Source organism: Phaenicophaeus curvirostris, chromosome Z (assembly GCF_032191515.1).
Source record: "Phaenicophaeus curvirostris isolate KB17595 chromosome Z, BPBGC_Pcur_1.0, whole genome shotgun sequence".
Taxonomy (NCBI): Eukaryota; Metazoa; Chordata; class Aves; order Cuculiformes; family Cuculidae; genus Phaenicophaeus; species Phaenicophaeus curvirostris.
This window is the reverse complement of record NC_091431.1, coordinates 21,159,978-21,183,443: the sequence shown is the minus strand read 5'-3', so window position 1 is coordinate 21,183,443 and position 23,466 is coordinate 21,159,978. Positions and strand designations below refer to the sequence as shown.

The 23,466-nt window shown below is 41.1% G+C and overlaps 1 protein-coding gene across 6 annotated transcripts in view; it reads right to left on the bottom strand.

Moving 5' to 3' along the window:
* Nucleotides 1-14,599, bottom strand: part of ZNF462 (zinc finger protein 462) — a 94,776-nt gene extending 80,177 nt beyond the window's left edge. Inside the window, exon 1 of one of the 6 annotated variants that reach the window (XM_069880006.1) lies at nucleotides 14,117-14,599. The gene's annotated coding sequence lies outside the window, so the exon portion shown is untranslated. Of the gene's footprint in view, nucleotides 1-11,185; nucleotides 11,266-14,116 lie in introns of those variants that run through there. The other 5 variants (XM_069880003.1, XM_069880005.1, XM_069880007.1 and 2 more) reach the window with 5 other exon arrangements.
* Nucleotides 14,600-23,466: the final 8,867 nt, after the last annotated feature.

Here is a 23,466-nt window from a genome sequence, read left to right as displayed (position 1 = left end):
GTTAGAAAAAGCTCTGACTCATATTATACTGTTCACAAAGCAGTAGCGACGGCCTGATCAAATTGTTTCTAAAGAAATAAAAATATGAACACTTGTCAGCACTCTACTTGAAACGAATTTTGCATACAACAGCCAGTGATCCCCATCACACTACCGTTGCAACAACATGATAACTCATCAGCCGTGTACCACAAAGTACTATCAACTTTTCAAACTCAAAAAAGTCACCATCAATCTTTATGACTAGTCAAATCTTGACACTAAGAATATACAGGTATTAATATTACTCTTCCAATACCCTCAGAAAAATGGATACAGCCTCTTACCTCTTTATCACAGTCTTTCATTTTGACAGTTTTTCCACCAATAACCAACCCAAACATCCTGAGTTCTTGAAGTCATTATTTACCCAAACAACACAAAAAAATTCTCTCTACACCACTACCAGTGGTAGACTTATGTTTCAGCACCATTTTTGATAGGAAAGCGTGCTGTGAACACATGTATATCAAGAGTTTTCCCAGTAGATCACATCTATCCTTGTGACATCAAAAATAAAACAAAAAAAAACCCAGCAAAAAACCCCACAACCACGTCCAACAGACATTGTCCTACTAGTGCCTCCATAAATGAGAACTTCTCTGCAACCTGGTGTTTATGAGATGGGAACTCAAGTCTATTTTTTTGGTGCTAGATCCTGCTGGTCTACCAGATATTTCCAGTTCCTAATTATCAGACACAGGAAATGAAGAGGCATCCATGATGACAGAGACAACAGTCAATGTGTCTGATCATATGTCCGTGCAGATTGCTTTGTATCCTAAGCGACTGCTCCTTGCTGAAACAGGCTAACTCAGTGGAAGCCTGCCAAACATGCTGTGGTGAGATTATCATCTTGGTAGTTATTTATAATAAACTATCTTCAGCAAGTATCACCTTTTTTGATATGAAAAAGTCAAGGACAATGTATTTTCTTTGCAGTATAGAGATGTTCTGTGAGAAAAGGTGCAGAAAAAAATCTAGGAGCATTATTTATTTGCACATGAAGAAATACCTCTGATAAATGCTCTCCAGTGCGTTTTAGAAACTGTTTAATACTACTACAAAACCCAGAAAATTACCAGTGACAAGAAAATAAAACCTGCAGGGGAAATTACATGGACAGACATGACAAAGCAACCATACCTTACAAAAAGTCTCTTAATTTGCCTGCATCGTCAATACTTCTGATGCTGAAACAGTTACCACAACATGGAGTTACCTACAGAACCAGAACATTTCTGCCCTGAGAGATGGGTGTTTGAGTTTCACATAATTCTTCCTTTGCAAATGCCCTATGGAGAAGCATTAGACTCCCATAGCTTCAACCAAAAAAAAAAACCTGAATGGGGCCAGTGGAGCAAGGGGGACTGCATAAGGATGAAGTTACTGCAGAACAGAGCAAGCAGTCTTCACACACAAGCCACATTTCATATGCATCCCCACCTCCCATCTCCAAACTGCAACTGGGAAAACATACCTGTGGGTTGACTACTCCCAAACTCCCACCCCAGTTCTTGGGAACATATGAAGAAAGTCATACCGCTGCAGTGCTACCATAGAACACCATCTAAGACAAGGATTCATTGAAGGGAAGCTGTAGTACAGTTCTTTGAAAATCCTGCTGAACAGGCAATAGAAACCATGAGAGCTCAGATTATGAAGTTCCGCTCTGCCATCCCCGCCAGGAAGAAAACTCTGGTATTTATTCTACAGCTTTCCAGGCTGCAGCTACAGGAAGATACCTCCAAATGTTTTTTGCGGAAAAAAGAAAACACACTAAAAAACCCAAACTGTCTTTATTCTAAAGCCAGAAGGATCTACAATGAAACTCCGTCTGAAGCTTAGGACTTTCACATGACTGAACTCTTTCTCCAGACCTGCTTAGACTTTCAGCCTCCCCAAGCCTCTTTTATAACCCATCAGACATGATTTTGGAGCCCCCTTCACTTCCTTAAAAAAAAAATCAAACAGGTTCAAAAAGAGAAAGAAATTAAACTCTGCTGGGCTGAAGTTTTCAGATGACAAAGCAGAATGTAATTGTTTAATACGAAGTATGAAATCAGCATAAAAGGGCAAGATGCAGAAGGGAAAATCTATCTAGGCTTCCTACACTGGCATGAAATGGCTGCTTTCCTTCTTACTGCCAGCTCCCATGCTTCATGTTGACATTACACATCCTGTACTGTAGATCCACCCCCATGCTGATGCTTGCCCAACAGAATTATCTCCTGCGTCACAGCAGTGGTAACAGAACTGCTGGCTCTGCAGATCTGAAAGCACCATTTCGATGCTTAATACATGCAGCAACTGGACACACTACTAGATATTATGGGTTGGTTTGTGGCACTCTCAGTGATGTATTACTTGGCCTAACCTTCTGTTAACCAGATGGTCTGTTGTCCTCCTGGGACCAAATCATCAAACTTTATTTTACTAATTTCTACAAAAATGCAGGGACAGTTTACAGCACTTGTGTCTGGTTTATCTCCAACAGGATTGCTAAGATGAAAATGACCTAAAAATAACTGGAAATGCTACTTCACACCAACAGAGAACAAGATCTTTTGGAGTAAATATTTAAATGATCTGCCAGATGAACTACCATAGCAGTATGAACCACATGGATAGCAATTTGTATTATGTACACATATGCAAAGATACACACTTCTGCATTTTCCCTCATCTAATGCACCTCAGTCTTGAACAGGCAATTACCATATTAATATCTATTCAAAGTTATCCCTTAATAAAAAAAAAAAAGTGTGACAAACCTTGGCTTCCAAAAAACCCGGAGTTAAGTAGAGCCCTTCAGAACGCATGAAGGTCATCTACAGGTGGTACAGCAACATGAATGCTCTCACTAGAACATCCACAGACTCATATTAAATCATATTTCAGGGACATGCCAGCATTAATTCAAGCCAAACTGAGTGCTTATAACATACATACATACTCCCCAGTCAAAATACAAAGAGTGAGAGTGAAAGAAAAGGAGCATATGAATCCAAGTGTAAGAATTATCTGATGTATATGATCCCACTGCCTCTTGCAAACCAGCTACAACCATGCCCTCACATGCAAGTAAAAATAAAAATCTAATGTGTGTGGATGGTAGTTCTTGAAAGCTAAGGGCATCTTCTAGTCAAGATGCAATCTCCGAACACCTCCTGAAAAATTCACAAGAATTAGTCCATGCAGCTAAGGATTTGATCTTCAAATGTTTACTCTCAGGAGTAGCTACAATGAAATTCAAAATCACATCCCAACAACTGTTTTCTTGAATAAGCTTTTACAGTATAAGGGCTTTAGCTCCCGTCTTCTATTATCTGCCAAATTTACTACAGTAACAAGAAAATGCAATGGTAGCTGAGGTCTGATCTATTAAAAAGACTTCATTAAATGTTCTTAGTAGTGGCATCAAGCATTTGTTAAACAAATAAATAAAGCATACATGCCTGCACAAAAAAAACAAAATCCCAGGAATGTAAGACGACTCCGGTAAAAGTTGCAGTTTTACTGCCTTCCAAAGAAAATAGGAAGCCAATCCACATAAAATCTAACCATAATAAATCATTACAATCTGTTCTTCATGGCCACCACTACTCTGCAGTGATTCCAAAGCAAGGCTGGAATCACTGTTCATATTGCTGCATGCACACATTTGTCTGAGGCAGTCTTCTCAACCTAAAGCTCCCAATCTCTGCAGACTGTGGTGTCAAATACGTTTCAATAGGACAGCACTGCTACTATCTAACTTCCCACGTGACTGGTGCAGATGATCACAAACCTTCTTCTTCAAATCACTTGGGAAACTAGAACAGTCTTTTGGTCACCCATTACTACAATTCTTACTCAGAATGAATAACCTTCCAATCTGGATGTCAACAGATCAGCAGGCATTGCCTTCAGCTCAGAAGCAGGCTACTTATTTCACCTGTAAAGAGGATTAGATGTCTTCAGAACATCAAGGAAACAAGCAAGGGAACAGACTGTGGCATTTTAGCTCCATCTATCTTTAAAATTTCCTCAAAGAGCAGGATTTTTTTTATGTCCCATTTAAGTTACTACCTCATCATCATATGACTGTCCTCTACTGCCATGACATACAAAACTTCAGTATATGGTGACAGGCCCCCCAGAAAGTCATTCCACAACCTGAAACATCATCCACCCTTCAAATACACTAAAAATAGATTGCTCACTCCCTTGAGGTCTCAGCAGCCCATCTGATATTACAGTACAGTATTAACAAACCTATGTAGACATGAATTCTTAAAATAAATATCTTCAGAGATAAGACCAGAATACCAGCAAGCAAATTATATTCCTCTACACCACTGAAGTAATATGGGTGAACCTATGGAAGTACTGAAGAACCATGGAGGGCAACAAGCACTTCATGTTCATTTTGCAAGAGCACACCACATGAAACCTTTGGTCAACCTGTCTGTCATCCTGCCAAGAAACTTCTCACTCAAAGCTTTTGGTCTGAAAGACATTTTCAAGTGCAACCTCAGCAGTTTTTATGTGGTTCCTTGGGACAACATATTGAAGATCTTGTATTCCTCCCCTGCTCCACAGTGGGATGGAGAGCAACACATTTGGAGAAGGCATGGAATGCAAAATTCATTGTGGTATGTTACCACCTCTGTAATCTCATTTATTCATGCAACTGGGAGACCCAAGTATATTGACTCACTAGTGAGTAATACAGTTATGCAGTTGGATCCTGGGATTTCAGGTCTTAAACATGCATGGATAAACTGGCAGGAGAAATCTGAATGCTCTGGAGAAAAACAGCTTCTTCTCAAATGGGCAGGAGCCAGCACCACCAAAAGGTTAAATACATGAATCCTGCAAACCCTGAGCTGAGAGACGTAATATATGCCAATTCACAACATGGCCTTCAGTCATACTTAACTCCGGAAGGCCTCATAAATTTCTCATCTCCCCAGGTCTTGGTCCTATTGCACACTGGGCTGTTTTACACCATATGCTTGATCACAGACAAGAGAACTTGACCTCCGTCTGACCTGACATAGCTGAAAGCTGATATGCTTTCTCCCCACTGCCCTCCCCCAACAAAGATAAAAGGTCATCTAGACCAAAAGGAACCAATCCACAGTGACTTCAAGTTACATGAACTCAACTTTTGGGATGCACTGCCAGCCAGGAACCCAAACCGTATCTCCACACGGCTGCAAGGCACAGCCATATGAGAAGGCAGGGGCAATCCAGCAGTCAAGAAACTTAATTAACCAGGCTGAGAGCTGTCTAGCTGCTCTCAGTTTTTTATTAGCCATTTGTTAGCATTTTTACACTTGTCAGGCTGTTGAGTTGAGCACGATAGAAGCCCAGATTCAGAGCTCACCAGTGCTGGAGGTCCTATACCCTGCAGACAGAGCCACCCAGATGTAGGCAAGGAAGAGAAAAAATTAAATGCAAGATCAGAGCCTCCAATCAAATAAGGAGAAAAATCATTCCAAATTTGTTCATATTGACATTTATTTATTTTTCTGGCAGTACCACTTGTCAGACAACACACAAGGAAACAGCATGACTCCTGTGGCCATTGCCTCCCAGACTTTGCTGCATACCAACTAAACTATGTAGATACCATATATATAGTTAGTCTCTTCCACACTCACCATAAGCAGCAACACAACTGAGAACAAATGATTGTTCAGAATGACAGCAGTGACATAGAAACAAAGCGGCAGGTAACCCTAGTTCCCATTTTCCAAGTGTTTACAAACAGCAGAGGTCTCCAGTCTCACATGTTAGAGGCACTACAAAAGGAGATTTTTTTTCTTTTCTTATCTACATACCCTTTGTTTCAACAAACATGGCAGCACAATTCAGCCCTAAGGTCTTATTTTCAGTATCCCTAATTATGTCTATTTTACTGGGTAGATGGATGGATGGATGAAGGAATTTAAAAAATTAAGAGCAAGATTTCAAGGGCTAAAGGCTAAAACCCTGTTATAAAGAGCCACATGCCCACAAATCTAGTAGAGTCTGACTGGTACTGAAGAATCCAAGTCCAAGTTAAAATAAACAAATATGGGGCCTCTGTAAGTTATCCCCAGAAGCAGTTTGCTCAGCTACAGATGGAACACTCATGCCTGATTCACTGCATCCAACTCAAGACCAGCGCTCCTCCAAGCTCTCTCACAGGTTTAGCTGACAAAAACAGAAAAAGGACAAGAGGAAGAAGGTGTTAAACAACTGCCACCAACAAACCTATTTAGAACTTCTGACTTAAGAACTATTTGAGCCGTCAATTTAAGATCAACAAGAGGGAGGCAGAAAGGACGAAAAAAGACATTTCAGCATCAGACAGTTGAATTCTGGCATTTAGACCACAGCAAGGTCTTTATTAGTGATCCCCTTCCCAACTAGACAATGAATTAAAGTCTTCAGCAAGTTGAAGTCATGAGAAGCTAAATGCACCACCCTGCACACCACACTCATGCTGGACTGAAATCTTCCAGCACATGTAGTCTTCCCTTAGCTACCTTGTTTACTTGATAAATAAGGAAAAAACTCAGAACATGGGCTGCTGGAGCACAGGTTCTGTGCCATCATCCCCCCATTGTGCTATTTTCTTTGACGGCAGTGAGAGGTGTAGGGACAATGTGTGAGAGGAATGTTGTTTGCCTGGGTCCTGTGGTAAGTCGCTATTGTATTTTGGATCCATTTGCATGACAACAGTCCAATCTAGTATGACCCATCTTCTTCCCAAAAGGAATATCCTGTGATGCCTTCTTTCCACAATCACTGATACCACCCTGAAGCAGCACTATTTGAACCTCAAGAGCTTCAAGCGGGAAGGAAGAGTTTGCTCATTCGGGCAGTGCAAAGAAGCCCCTATTGTCCTACAAGGCCACAGAAACAGTGACCACATGTACATCAGAAGATTCCATTTTTAGCATCTTTCAAAAGAAAGTCTTCTCTTTCACATTATCAGGAGCACACTGAACTCTCAGTCTTCCTATATAACTCTCTGCAATGTCTGCATTGTTTTGTCTTGAAAAATCATTTTCCTGCCTCTCTACACCACGCAATTGCTCTATTAGCAGCAAGTTTCCACTACACATAATTATGGCCTGCCTTAGCCTACTTTTCTGTTTGCTGAACAGCTCTGCCTATTTTCTACTTGTGCTGATGCTACCATTTACTTTTTCCTGACACTCTAATCCTTGTATCCTTTGAAGGCCTAACTTCCTCCACCAAGGCAGCAGCTGGGGTTCTCAAGCCCCTTTCTTGCAATTTTTAATAGCAACAGTAATGCCATTACTGAACATCCTATTTCTTAATCTTTAGGTCAGCAAAGAGCTTGTACCTGTAAGAAGTGCTGCAAATGCACCATCCACTACCACTGAGCACCCATTATGTAGATGACTGGCCCCTTACTAATTGCATATTCCTGTCATTGAAAAGAAGGAAAAACACAGGCACACCATGCAAGCACCTAGCTTCTCCCAAAACCTCCAATTTTCTGCATAATCCCCATCAGATTGTTTTATCTTCTACCATGACTTACACACTTCAACAGCTAAGTTCTTAATTTAACTATTTCAAAACTAACAGGAGTAGCCCAGTGAATCAAGCGTTTTCTCAGAATTATTTGTCCTCAACAACATTAGCTTTACAATGATTGCTACCCTGATAAGCTCTCAGTAAGTCTGTCCTAATCACTGGTGACATTGAAGCTGCGCCTACAGCTCTTTATGCTGGCATTATTAAACTTGTATTCTTAAAGAAACTGTGTTTGACTCCACTCAAGAACAACTGCATATCCTGAGATGTCTGTTTTCCATCTTCTTTAAATTAACAACTAAATGCAAACTAATTGCTTTTCTCAAAGGATATTACCATCTTCTACCAAAAAAAGCCAAAAACCTACTATATTCCTCCTAGGCAGCAGCTATGGAAATACATTGCAAAGACTAGCCAAAAATGAAGAGGGTTTTAGATCAACAGGAAATAGAAGTTATAGCTCTTGCCAGTCTGGGACTGATGTTCTGATAATCAATGTGACTCAAAATTTACTACAAAGCAATTACAACCAATGGTGAGGGAAGGCTCTTTTTTTCAAACACAGCTTAAAGTTCCTTCAAGCAGTGATGAGGCAAGGACATTCTGAGTTACTGCAGTAACTCATACTACCTCAAGCTGAACAAAGCAACTGTACCAAGATCTTCAACTCCTGAAGAGCTGAAGAGAATACAAAAAAAAATTAAGAAGTACATAATATTGTGTGTTTCAAACATAAGATACCAGAAATAAAGACTCCCTTTTCTCAACCTCAAATCCCCTGTTTCAAACCTCTTCAGAGTTGTGTTTGTACTGCAACATCTGGCATAACTTCATAAAACTTGAGAGATGAGGGGCAGACTTTAGATCTTTGGTATTGTTTTTAAAGTTAAAAGAACAAAATGGAATAAAACCCAAAACAATATCATGTGACTTTTTATTTTCTTATGTGTTCAACTTCCCAAACACAAGCTGAAAGCAAAAGAACAATTCCAAAACTCGAAACAAATGAAGCCTGCATTCTACTGAATCTAGTCCCCTCATTTGGAAACTTCTACTAAAGCCTTTTCACTACAACCAACAAGATAATTATCATAAGTTGAGCTATCTCCCTTCCTCCCCCCTTTTCTTCTTTCAGCACTGGCATACAAACCATGCTATTTTAACTTCTTTCCTGTTCTCCCAGTTCTTCTGGAACATTTTATTTTCAACAGTCAACTCATTTGGAGAATTGCCATGCTGAAGTTCAACTGTTTACAATGTTAACTGTGTCTCTGCCAGCAGCTGAAGACTTGTATCACGCCACCTTCTCCAGCACCTCTTGATTAAACAATTTGAGCTGTTCTCTCTGAGAGGTTAGGAGATGTTTAAGTAGACTTCTTTCTCATCATACTCTTTTTTTCCTTCAAAATTATTCTTACTCTCTGAAAAGTAAGGTGGCGTTTCTCATCCCCTCCTCAATTAACACTTCAGAGACATTTATGGACCCATATAATATTTTGATGCAACCTGAAATATTTCCATTGAACAAACCCTTTCTGATAGATTGATTGGTTGTTTGTATTCTAGAAGGAAGCAACTGTTTGAAAAGCAAGAAAGCATTTCAACTGATGAAGTTCAACATTGTTAATGAAGCCTGCAAGTAGAGAGTTGATCACATCTTTATCAAGTGTGCAAGCTAAGTAAATCGTATAAGTTTGGCACTAGTGGCATATCATTTTCATCCAGAACAAGTTCACAAAATACATTATTTAATTTCAAAATACAGAAATGTCTGTGAAGAGAACATTCATATTATTTTTCTACTATAATGTATTTTAAGAACAACAAAGCATAAACAAAATATATTAAATGACACAAAGACATATTGGGCTTTATAGACCTTTCCTGATCTGTCAAAACACGATCTCTTTCCTCTACCACTATACTTCATCAAATCACTTTTTTCACTATTTCACTGGATTTTAACGTTCTAGTATTTCACCATACTTTAGTGGTAGCTTCCTAACAGGGTAAAGCTAGTTAATGAATACTACACAACTATTCACCATTTTCACACGTATAAAGACCTTTTCCCCCACAATTTCTTAATACAAAGTAGAGTTCTTCTGCTCAATTTAAGAAATTATCCACAAATCACGTAGAAAAGCATTACAGCAAACTGGAGCAACCTCAGTGGTAACTCTACACATGTTGATTGAAATAACAAGAATGCTCAATAGGAAAAACTCATTTACTCTTTGTTTTGGGGAGTTCCAAATTTCAAGAGATATCTTTGGGCTTTTCTGAAGTAACCTTCTTCAAACTGTAAGTTGTTATTATAAGGCTTCAGTTCTTCCTGTTTCTTTTTTAAGTCTAAAATTAAACTTGTCCATTCCAAGGGGCCCAAAGTAACATCTGCCAGATGTCTAAACACCTATGTTGAACACAGTTCTTGTCCCAATACTTATCTACTCTTTTCAATCACTCATGTCTCCATAAAAGGCAATCCCTCCTTTAAGTGAAAGTCAACAACACTAAAAAATTTGTTATAAACTTCACCGAACTGAACTGATCATCCTTTTTTCCCCATTTCTACCTGCATTTGTTCTACGTTCCTTTTCCAGTATGCGATTATATACTTGTATATACGAAATACTTTTAGTTTTCCCCTTGTAACAAAATAATTTTTAAAAATTATGGAAGGAAATTGCATAATTCCAGGAAGTTTTAAATTTCTCAACAATGTAATCCATTATGAACCCAGTAAAATGCATAAAGAAATCAAATAATTGTTTAAACACCTTTTAAAAGAAAAAAAGTTTTGGTTGCCCACAACCCAAAAGTTATTGAAAGTCATTGACAAAATCAAGAAATTTATGCCTGATTACAAGATTCTAATCAACACCATGTATAATTAAGATTATCTTTCTTAGAAGTCCTTTAAACTCACTGGTTTGGGGTTTTTTTTTATTATTTTGTTTTTCAAAATAAAATAAATCCCTCAACTAGTATTTTAGCAGCATGGTGAACTTCAGTCTGAGCAGAACTACAGCAAGAAGCATCATTAACAAGAATATAATTCTTTAAAGGGATTTCAGTCTCATAGTGAAAAAACCCACCAAATGATAGAATAGCACTACTGTCATTGTAAGTCAAACTTATTGCTATGATGTTTGATTTTATAGAGTGTCTTGTCACAACAGGAGGTGGATAAGAGGCCCTACCATAAAGATCCTCACCTTAAATCTCAAACTTACTCTTGGGTTGCACAGGGCACATTTTAGAGCAAGGTATCTGTAGGACACATTGTAGTGTGAGCCTTGAGTTGACCTCTTAGGAAGGAAGAGGCAATTCATAGTACTGAGCTACGAAATACAAGGAGATATCTAAGAAGACTGCATACAGTCATCTAATACAGGGGATGGACATTTAGGATCTGACCCAAACGAGCAAAGATCAGTGGGGACTTTTTCAAGTTTCTTCGATGGCTGCTGATTTAGACCTGTGAAGATGCTGCAAAGTGCATCAAAGAACACCACCTCAGAGGGAAGGAAAAAAAAAACAAAAAAAAACAGAGGTAAATCTCCCTCATTACTTGGTAAAAACCTAAGAGTAAACATACCTGAAATGGTACGTTCCATGGCCAACTTCTGCAAGATGGAGACGACCAAGGTATCTCAGTAGCTTGGTTAATATCAGCAACCAGAATTTAAGAAATGCATGGCTGATAATGCCTCCCAAGTACATTAGATTATATACTAAACCATTTCTTATATAGCAGAAATAAAACCAGGGCAGTGATTTTAACCTTGCAGCAACTGGACCTCAAGATCATTAGTAGTCATTGTGATCCTCCAGTCTTTCTGTTCTTTTAGTACATTTGGGAGTTGTTCTGATTCAGGTTCACTATCCTGTCCGCCCATGTGTAACAAGTTCCTTCTTAGAGTCTACAAAGCAATCTATGTGTGAACATTATTGATACTAAGGAGCTGTGCCTTCAAGCTCAGTAGCACTGCAGCCTGGTATCCCTCTCATGGACTTCAGTATGTAGTTTGAATTTTTTGAGGAACTGTGTGGAAAAAGAGAGCAAAGCCTGGTTTGAGTCTACTCAAAATCATTTCAGATTAAAAGGTGGGTTAAAAAAAGCCCAAACAAAATCCTGCTCAACTGCTACCTCACTTTAAAGATCTTAGGTTTCCATAATTACATTAAAATCATAACAAAAATGTTGCCGTAAGTTTTCAGAGAAAAATATTCTGAGACACCAAAAAGACAGTTGTGGAAACTGCTTTGGTTTTTTTTTCAAATTGTGCATGTTATTATGCTCTGAGGAACCTACTAAAAGCTTGCCGGTATCATTTTAATGCAACTTAATGAGTGGAGAGAAAAAAATATTCCATCTTATTTTAAAACATCCAAAAGAAGGAATGCTCTTGAAAATCAGACGTTAAAAATCCCAAAAATCAGGCAACACCATCATCACCTAGAAAAAAAAGACATTTCATGACGTTCTCTGGAAGAACCTGAGCAGCCTCAAGCTGCATTCACTTACATCCAAATGATTTTAAAAATCTATAAATATATGCACATATACACTGTTTCTTTGGCCAACTGATCAACCTTCAAATTCTGTGGTCTGTAACCAAAGAAAAATACCTAGGAAGGTGACCTCTGCATGAAAGCATAAGAGCAAAAAAGGCTGAGGATGTGTTTCTGTGTGTGAAAGAGAATCTGAGTAATTTCCTCCAATCCACATTTCCTGATAGCATGAAGTCAGAGAGAAGACCCATCACAATGTTGTACATTGAAAAAAAAACTGAAGAAACCTTAGGGAAAAAAAATCATGATTAAGCTAGCTACTGCCAGCAAAGCTTCAAAACATGGAGAGGCATCCACGATGTTAGGAGCACTTCCCATCTCAGCTTTGTCTACTCTCTCTCTCCTCCATTTTCTGGTGGAGCTAGAGAACATGACATGGCTTACCTGACTCAGATCACAGCTCTCTGCCAAACTAGTCACTTCCTCTTAGACATGCAAGCAGCTTCATGAGACAAATAGACCCCCACAGACAAACACACAAAAGCAGCAGCAGAAAGCACTCAAACTTGAAGGTCTTTTTCCTTCCAAACACCAGAGAAACGAATGAAACTTTTCCATTTTCTCCCCCAAAAGAGGGAGGTGAGGGGGAGAGAAATCCTAGCAGATCACAACTACATGAAGCTCCAGGAGGATCTATCTGTGTGGAGAATAGAAACCAAAATACTAAAGGTGGGGGGAGGCGGGGGGAGAAGAAGGTTACTCCAGAAGACATAAAGAGCCTGTAGACTCTGTGTGTGCATGTGTGCGAGAGCGAGGAGAAGCTTTGTGTTGTGGAGCCTGGACTGGAACCAAAGCAGACAGCTTGCAAATGGAGGACAGGGAGATAAAGAAAGGGAAAGAGGGGGAGAAATAGGGATAAAGCTGTTTCGGGTGGTTGAGAAAGGGGCAGGGGAGAAAGCTCGCCTGGTTTAAAGGTAGGAACATCGGGGAACCGAACAAGAAGAAGTGGGCTTCTTCCCCTTCCTTTCTTCCCTTCTTGCTCTCTTTCTCTCAAAGGAGAGCACAAGCGTGTGTAATGGCTCCTGCTCTCCAGCTGAACGCTGTCCTCCTCCAACCAACCTCCTGCGGGCACCAGCAGCCCCCCAGCCCCGACGCCGCCGGGGACCCCCACATCCCAACTCCAGGAGAGCTGCCGTGGGGGCACCACCACCGGGGTGAGGGACCAAGCCTCACCAGCGGTGAGGAGGAGGGCAGTGAAAGAAAGGCAGGAGAAAGAGAAGGAGAGGAAGAGAGTAAGAAAGAAAGAAAAAGAGAAGAAGAAAGAGAGAAGGAGAGAGAGAGAGAAGGAGAGAGAGAGAAAGAAAGAGAGAAAGAGACAGAAAGACAGAAAGAGGAGAATAAAAAGAAAAGAAAGAAACTAAAGAAAAGAAAGAGAAGAAATAAGGGAAGGAAGAAAGAAAGAAAAGAAAGGAAAAGAAAAAAAAAAAAAGAAAGAGGTCACCCGATTGCCTGTGTCGTGCCAGCACGGAGCTTTTCTCTCCTCCGTGTCTCTCCCGTCTCTGATCCAAGTCCACACGCACAGCACCATCCAGACCTCGCACACACACACATAGCCTCCTAGGCACCCCCCCACCCCAAAAGCTCGGTTGATATCTCACTTATCTCCCCATATCTCCCCCCCCCCTTAATGCAACAACAAAAAATTAATTAACCGCCTTCCTCCTCCTCCTCCCACCACCACCACCACCACCACCACCAGCACCTCCTCCTCTTCTCCTCCTCCATGCAAGAGACTTCTCTCTCAAACAAAACACCCCGCTCTCGCTCCCCTCTCTTCTCTTTTTTTCTTCTTCCTTTCTTTCTTCCTCCTTCCTCCGTTGATTGAATGAATGGATTTCAGAGGAAGGTTGTGGAAAGAAAGAAAAGACCAAACAATATATGCATGTACACACACACGAGAGAGATGATTTCTCCAATGCCAAACCAGAGATGGGTTTTAATTGCAAGAACTTACAGGAGCGTCCCGGCACTGCTGCTCTTGCTGCTGCCTCCTCTCCTCTTCCTCTCTGCCTAGCTCTTCTTCTTGTTATTGTTGTGGAAGTTGTTTTGTGAGTCTCATGTGCTCCTTGCCAGGTCTCAGCAATGGAGGATCGCCATCTTTCCCTGCTTTTCCCCCCCTCTCTCTCTCCCTCTCTCTCTCTCTCTCTCCTTCACTGGTTTGCTGCAGCTGCAGATGACCTGAGATATCCGTCTCTCTCTCTCTCTCTCTCACTCACCCTCTGTGTCTCTCTCTGAATAATGAGCAACCAGAGGGAGAGAGAGAAAGAAGACAATCTCCTCTCCTACCACACAAAACGCAAGAGCACCAGGGGGTGCAAGAATCCTTTCTAACAACAACAACAACGTGTAGGGGAAGAGGAGGAAAAAGAGAAAGAAAAGAGAAGAAAAGAGAGGAGGAAAAGGCAAGAAGAAAGAGAAAGAGGGAGGTGGACTAGAAGGGGGGAAACAAGCAAACGAGAGAGATCCAGGAGGCAGAGAGATCCAGGAGAAGATGGTAGTGATAGAGGAGGAGGTGTTGAAGATGAAGGAGATTAAGAGGAGGAAGGTGGTAATAAAAAGTTAAGGTTTGGGACACTGAATCACTCACAGGCCAGGGAGGAGGAGAAGAAAGGGGAAAGATCTGAAGAGCTTCCCCTTCCAAGCTGTTGCCTTCACAAAGCTTCCTGTGCAGAAGCGCTCACCAGCCCCTGCGATGCTGGGGGAGCCGCTCAGATGGAGTGCTCTGCTAGGTCATAGCTCTCTTCCAGCCATGGCAAAAACCGGTTTCTGCAGGCAGATCTGCCCCTGAGGTGATCCTTCAGACACATCCATCTAGAGGCTAATCTTCCCTGAGCAGGGTAAAGAACATAAATGGAGCTGGAGGTTGCAAAGTATAAAACCAGATCTACCACGTGGTTGGTTTTTAATCCCCCTTCCAGCTCGCATTTGATGTGGAGAAAGGAGACTCGAATTGTCCATTTCTGGCACGTATTTTGAAGTCTACTCCCAGAAATAAAGAGAGTCATCTCCAGGTTTTTTATTTCTCACAAGCATTTAGGAGAAAAGAGAGCTTGTACTACCGAGCACCAAAATCACTTCCTACATCGGTGAAACGTTTTCGGCTGCAAAATAAAATAAATAATTCTACTTAAAATAACTTTTATGCTTTCCAACACCTAGTTGTCTGCTCCTTTGTGACTGATTATTTAAAACCGTGGAAACTAACGATCAAGGCTCACAAAGAAAGGTACCTTGGTGATGAAGGCAAGCAACAAAGACAAAGCGGCTGTAGCGTGCTGCATTTTTATTTAGTCCCGTTTCTATTAAGCATTGTGCTGAGCTACTTCTTTTGCTCGACACCACCCCCCCCTCCCTTCCACCCACCCCCAGTCTTCCTGCAGCACCAGGTCAGATTCTTTCTAGGGTTATGTCTAGGACTGGAATCGGGGGCGGGGGGTGGGGAGCGGATTAGGGGTTATGTGCAGACTCAGAAAATCAATGCAAGGGAGTGAGGCAAAATCAATTTGAGCACAAGGGCATGACTGGTATTGGAACATCACTGGGATTTCTCGAGCCCTCAAGCGCTGTAATTTGCATGGGTGGAAGAGAGACTAGAACCACAAATCTCCGGTTTGGGCGGAGGGGGAGATCCCTCCCCTGCTCCGAGTAAGTTTTATGTGAGTGTTGAAGCTGAGATGACCTTCTTAAGAGTCCAGATTTTACTGTCTCCGGGAGAAGTCAGGCATGTTAGAACTTCATTGTCTGAACTCTCCTAGCTCAGCTGAAGACCAAATGCAGAAATGCTAATGACATCAATAAAATAACAAAAATCTGTCGCCCAGGTACTAGTCAAATATTAAACCCATGCACTCTGCGATCTTCCCATCCACAAGACTGCAGTGAGTACAAAGCACACAGGCAGGATCTCTCCCATTAAACCTTCTCTTTCTTTGAGCCATTCAAGTTAATCACTAAACAGGAGAAAGATCTTCTCCCTCCTCCTCTCCCCTTTCCGCTCCCCCCACACCCCACCCCAAACAAGTGCTGTGAGAAAGAGAAGGAAGGATAATATCTGGGCAGAAGAAACACTGTTGGATTTAAAGACACCTTCTTAAGGAAAAGGGGAAAAAAAAAACATCAAAACTGTGGATTCCTTCTAAGACTACTGGTTTCATGCAGACAAATGAAGCGGACACCTCCTAAGAAGCTGATAAAAGAACATTAAGGAAAAGGGAGGGACTCTCTTAAAGGCTGCCAGAATGTGCATGTGTTGTGCCTGCAATTTTCTATAAATCATCCTCCTCGCAGGAAGAGAGCGTCTGGGCTTTGCAATCTTTGACGTACCATCAATGCTGAGGCAGATAATTTACCTCTTTGTCTTTCAGCATTACGTTTTAAATTTAAAGAAAAAAAAAAAAGGAAGTAGAGCAGCCCCACAACAACAACCCCCAAAACATCTGACTTCCGACCAGCCACCCACCAGACAACAATCTCATTTCAAAAGGAAGGCTTTTGGAAGGATTGGGCATCAAACCTCGGGAGGGGGAAGTGACAAAGGGGAGGGAAGGAAGGAGGGAAGGAGGGAAGGAGGGAAGGAAGGAAGGAAGGAAGGAAGGAAGGAAGGAAGGAAGGAAGGAAGGAAGGAAGGAAGGAAGGAAGGAAGGAAGGAAGGAAAAGAAGAGAACGATGGAGAGAAAAATGTGAAGAAAAGAACTAAAAGAGAAAGGAGGAGAGAAAAAAAGAAAGAAGGAAAAAGAAAAAAAAGTATCTTCATAGAAGTAGCCTGAAAATGTTTTCCTGCCCTATCCCTCTGCCCTTTGGTGAGGCAGGGGTTTGGGGTGTCCCTCTTGAGGCAGCCGGGGAGACCTGGCACTGTGAGGCGCAGGCGGTCAGAGGCTTCTTCTTAGGGGTCGGGTGGTCCGTAACTTCCTCCCACAGGCTTTCTGCCATCCCCACAGTGCAGGGAAAGCCAGAGCCGGGGTGGTCACGCTGGGCTGTGAGAGCCTCACCAAAAAAAAGAGTAGCCAACAAGGAAAAGAGAGGGGGAAGCCTCCCTGGATCCCCCGTGTCCGCTGGCTGCGTGGAGGACGTGGCTCTTCAGGCTACTGTGTCCAGTGGGGGCAAGTCCGGGGACTGCAGGACCCTCCACGAGTGGAAAGGGCTTTAGATGCAGGGCAAACCCCCTGGTTTGCCCCTTGTATGACAACAAAGAGGCTACCCGTGCTGACAGCCCCCTGGTCCTAATTATCCCTGGCGGGTTAACAGCTCCTTTAAAGAGAATGAAGATGGTTGTCACCTCTCTGGGTGCTGGGGTTTTAGTCTTGGGGGATGCCTGAGGACGTCGGGGTGTAGACAAAGACTCCAGTATCTCCTGCCAGGCAGCCCTACTGCAGAACAGTAGTGACCCTACTACTAGTGGACCCCATCGTAGGGCTTGGCACCCTTGCTCCCCACCTGTGTATGGGGAGAGAGAGAATGGATTTCATCCCACGTCCATCTTCTCATCAGGGGTTGTGTCCCTGTGCCATGTTGAGTAAAGACACAGGCAAGGGTATTTCTTGGCTTCAAAGGGAAAAATAACATGCGCACATGCCCAGCTGATCTAGAGTAGATGGATGGTGTTCCATCATGAAGCCAGGTGAAGATGGGGAGGAGCATTTTCCAGTTTCTCAGACTGGTCTTGCCTTCTCTCACCCCAAAATTCTGACCAACCAGGCTGAGGCACTTCATCCACCTGGGCACACCGCTGACTCATGTTCAGTTGGTTGACAGCCAACTGAACATGAGCCAGCAGTGTGCCCAGGTGGCCAAGAAGGCCAATGGCATCTTGGCTTGTATCAGAAACGGCTTGACCAGCAGGTCCAGGGAGGTTATTCTCCCTCTGCACTCGGCACTGGTGAGACCACTCCTTGAACACTGTGTTCGGTTCTGGGTCCCTCACCACAAGAAGGATGTTGAGGCTCTGGAGCGAGTCCAGAAAAGAGCAACGAAGCTGGTGAAGGGGCTGGAGAACAGGCCTTATGAGGAATGGCTGAGGGAGCTGGGGTTGTTTAGCCTGGAGAAGAGGAGGCTGAGGGGAGACCTCATTGCTGTCTACAACTACCTGAAAGGATGTTGTAGAGAGGAGGGAGCTGGCCTCTTCTCCCAAGTGACAGGGGACAGGACAAGAGGGAATGGCCTCAAGCTCCGCCAGAGGAGGTTTAGGCTGGATGTTAGGAAAAAAATTTCACAGAAAGGGTCATTGGGCACTGGAACAGACTGCCCAGGGAGGTGGTTGAGTCACCTTCCCTGGAGGTGTTTAAGGCACGGGTGGACGAGGTGCTAAGGGGCATGGTTTAGTGTTTGATAGGAATGGTTGGACTCCGTGATCTGGTGGGTCTCTTCCAGCCTGGTTATTCTATGATTCTGTGATTCTATGATCCATAGACCAGTTGTTTGCTAGTGTGTGATGATTCAGGTTTGCATGTCCCTGCCTGACACCTACGTCCCAGAAAGACCCTGGTGGCTGCACATGACCCATGGTGGCAAAGTCACAGGCAGAGAGGGGTGAGCAGACCACAGGAAGCTCAAGATGGTGCTATTCTGCCTTCACAATTTTTATTTTTCTAGTCAAATTCATTGTTCCATAGACTGTAATGTGAAACTCTGGTACATTTACACTGGATAGTGAACCTAGTCTTGGTGAGCAGGAGCCATAAGGGAAGTGATGTGGAAAATAAGACTCTGAAAATACACTTATTAATGCTTAATCAACAGTGAGGTAGGTTTGTTTAATGTCCCCACTCAGAACTGAAAGTGTCTTCTTTTTTTTTCTCCCTAAATATGGAAGAGTTTCTTCCTTTTCCTGAAACAAGTTTGACTGAACTTTGCCTTTCCCTTCTTCTTGGCTATTTTACCCTACCAGAGCAAGGTTTCGCAGTCCTTGTGCAAGAAGAAACCATTTTATCAGCTCACTGGAGAAGAGAATGTCATTCTCTCTAGAATATTGTGTTCTGAATTTACTGAGAGAATTTCACTTTCCTATCTAAGAAGATTAGAAATGTGCTGTTCTGACCTTTATACTGGCAACTCACTTATTTCTTTAGCCTCCAAGGGTTTCCTTACATGAAGGACTTTCAAGAGAAACTGTTTGGTCAGAAGCAGAGAAACCCTACTCCGATATATGAAAGACAAGGGATATCTAATAAGCAAAATTTTCTTTTAGAAAATACTGTTATAGAGAACAGTGGATTCCACATGGTTTACATGTAAATAATCCAAATCTAGTCTCTTAAGAACCTTTCAGAAAATTCTTTTAAAACCTAAAACTTTCAACTTGATAACAAAATTTAGAATGTTTTATTTTTGGTGGAGAAAAAGAAAAAAAATTCTCCAAGAGTAAGCTCTTTACTATAAGATCACTTTGTTACCTGCAAAAACACCTTGGTATGTTGTCTGCATGTTGCAGACCCATAGAAAGATACACTTTTATTTTACTGGGAAAGCTTAAGAGCTTTTATTGGTAAGGACCAGGTTGGGTATTGGAAGTGACTTCCTTATCTGGCAGATGTGGAGTTTGCAACTTTTAGAAATAAAGGTTTTTGTCTCTTTAAGAAAACTGAACCTTCAGCAGTCGGATGTTAGGGTAAGGTCATAGTTATGTTCTATACCTGTCTCCAGTCTTCCTTAGAAACTCTACACCAGAACCAGGAGCCAAGAAGTCACTTTGCAAAAGAGAACCAATCCCACTCCAAAGCCTTTTAATTTAGGTGTGAATCAAAAATAATGTGTGTATGGTGTTGGAAGGCTATAGTAGACCTTGGGTTAGGTTTGGTGAGTACCAAATGTCATTGCTTCTTCAACTTAAGAACATGTCTCAAAAGTGCAGGCAGCAGAAAACCTTGTGCTTAGAGCCCAGTCAAATTCCCAGTAGAGTTAATGGAAAAAATTCTTTCAGTGTTAAAATTACCTGGATTGGAACTCAACAAAGCACATCCTTGATAACTAAAACATGAAACACAAATGGCCCTAGATCTTTAGTAGGTAATTTGTCAGTCTATATCCTCTTTTCAATGATCAGTTTGATTTAATAAGAGAATAAAATGTAGGCTATTCAAAAGGATGTTTTATCTACTACCAGAAGACAGGCAACAAACTGATTTTGGGGAAATCCATAATTACCATGACAAGGGTTTGCTAAGTAACGGAAGGCACATCCTGACTTCACTTCTCACTGTTAAGAAACAGTGACCATGAAGCTTAATTAAATTTACTTTGCACCTTTGAAATCTTTAGAAGCAAAGTATTCTTTACTATAAGTGCAAATTAGGTTTTATGAAATTCAGTCTTTCCAAAGACACAGCTGGATTTTATTTAACTTCTACAGAGTTTTGATGGAGACAATGAGACTGAAACTGCAGCCACTTTACAGTATCTGACCTTCTGGATCATGGTAACTGTTTGCTGGTTAGTATAGGAACGTTGTATCTCAACATTGTGTTATACTCACTACGAAGAAGACTTAAAGAGTTTGATTTTGTCTTCATAAAAGATAGGTACTGAGTGATTTTTGTGAAATGTTTTCAAGTTTATTGGTGAGATACAAATAGTCTCTGACTATATTAACCAGTCATTTTTCAGTTCTCCCACTCTATATGTTTTACTAGATATACGCATCTCAATACAGAAGTTATTTTTCCTTGAATACCCTTTAAAAATGCATTTTCCCCCTTTTTTGAGATCTAAAAGCAACATTTGCATCTCTTGATCTGTCTCTAGCACTCCAATATTTTTAAAACTTAAGCTCTCAAGTGCCAAATACTTTTTATTCTCTGTGTCTTATTCAACCTCCATAATATACAGTGTCTGATAGATTTCAGTTCTACTTCCTAGCCAGTATTTCTGATATCTAATTTTTCTAGACCCACCATAAAATTGAACGAGGCCATCTGTGGCTTTGTAGGGAAGTGCCTGGTATTGCTGAATAATCCGTCTGGTATATGCACTTTGATGACATTTTTATTGATAAGGTACAAATTTAGCCCAAGTTTCATTTTTTGAAGCAACTCTAGTAGTTTTTTCCGTTTCCCATGGAAGCATTTCAGGCATAGTTGATTTCCCATCTTGTATGTTTTCAAAAATATAAAAAAGAATGCATTTTATCTCCTACTTTTGAACTACTTCAGCTTACGGTTTATTTCCTAATGAAGTTGTTTCTTTTTCAGCTTTTGCTGAATTTCCAGTTGGACTTATGGGTAAATTCCATTTTCCTTGTGAGCACAGGGATGCACACTGCAGAAAGCTGAACACTGCTGAAGTGCATGCCAAAACACTATTCTTCTAATAACTTCATTTGTTTTGAGCACACCTTTCCTATCTGTGAACATGTCACTGCTACTTCCGCACTGGAGGAGTTTTGACAAATGCCATTGAGTACTTTTTTCATGAGCTTAAATTTGTGACCAACACAAAATGAAGGTCTTCCTCACATATCTGCTGGTCATATATCTCTGTTAAAAGATTGGGTTTTTTTCTATTCCTATGTACTTACGGCACTTTTTTTTTCGTTCCACATCTCCACATGATCAGCCAAATCCTCAACTGATGTAATTTGCCTGGCTTCATTGACTCCAATGAATATACTGCTAATTTAACCCTTCTGCGTGGCTCATTCTTGCATCTAATTGGGTTAATAATCTTTACCAATTACTTCCAGTGGTTTAGATATTTATCTTTTAAAAGTATTATTCTTTTTTTTTAAATTTACATTTCTTTTCTGCTACCCTTTCTGATCTCTCAAGTTATTCAGTTTCCTATGCCCACCATGACATCCTACATTTTAAAGTGTAGCATTTTGATTAGTTTCTTTCTGTGTTAATTTATTTCAGTATGCTGTATTTCAAAGGAGACTTTCTTCTGTAATAACTCATCTATACTAGTGTTGTGCCACTTATGAAGAAAACATTGTTTCCAGTGTTCATCTTTACAGCTAGCTGCTGTGGTTTCTAAAATGGAAAAGACACCATTTGTAATGTGAATTAATATTTACAATATCCATTAAATGCTGATCTGGTCAGAGGTGGGCAATCCTATTTTCATAAAAGGCACATATCAGTTGCTATACTGTACATTTCAAAATAGATTTCATATTCTATGTCCATTCCTAGCTGTCTCAAGATTGCCTATAGTAAAGTTTCTGCTCTAACATCTGGAAAAGGCTTGGTGAGTTTTCCTTCCTTTTTGACAGCACCATTCAGTATCAGAATTTTCAGGCTCTTTTGTGGAAAAAGAGGCTACATTTCAGCCTTCAATATGACTGGGGGGATCCTGTTAATAGGGATAATGTAGGACAAAAGAAAGACGCAAAGAAGAAGACAAAAGGAATCCTGTAAATAGTGTCAGCACACTTGGAAAAAACTCCTTAGCTATAATCACGAAACCGTTTCAGCATCCCATTCTATCTTCAGAAAGGTAACAATCACTTATAAAAGGTCTAACGCAAATAAAATGAGGCTGTGGCTTTAACTCTTTACAGGAAAGAAGACAAAAGGCTCTTTTCTTAAGCTTTCTAGAAGAATGGGGGGGAAAAAAAGCAACAGGCAAGGGCTAGGTTGTGGAAGTTTGGATGCAAACTGTCCAGCCACCTCCTGCTTTGATGAGTACTTCATTTTCCCAAAGCTTAACTTCCTGAGGCTGGATATGTAGCAATCATCTAACAGACATACAAGGTCTGACAAAGAAAAACCAAGACTGTGCCACTACCTCTTTTTATTTAACAAATAAAGAAAATCAACTATGATCAACTTCAAAATAGTTCCCTTCTGAGTTGACACAGAGCTGCACATGATGGGCCAATGTTCAAAGCCATTCCACAGATCATTTTCTTAAAGGCAGTTGAGGATCTCCATCTTCTTTGCTTTCACATCTTCTACCAACAAAAAATGGGTTCCTTTAAGCACCTGACTTGATCTTTGGGATCTCTTCACCATAAGCCTCCATCATTAATTGAAAAATTTTCATCATGGATTTCTTCATTTACACAAGAAACTTGATGTTAACTTGCTGTTTGCTCTTGCATACCAACATTTTCCAGCTAAGGGTAAGAAAATATCTATATTTGAACATGTATTCACTTGTACTCAGTGAAGTGATCGAGTGGTGCCTGGTCTCAGTGTGACAGGTTAGAACATGTTCTGTAACCATCTGTCTCTCCCCTCCCACTCTTGGTTCCTGAGCTATAGGGCTAGTTTTGGGTTTCTTTGTGTCAGACCTCATACACATCAGTCTGTATGTAAATGCCGCCTGTCCAATAAATATAAGAATATTTGAACTAATTTCAAAGTAAGG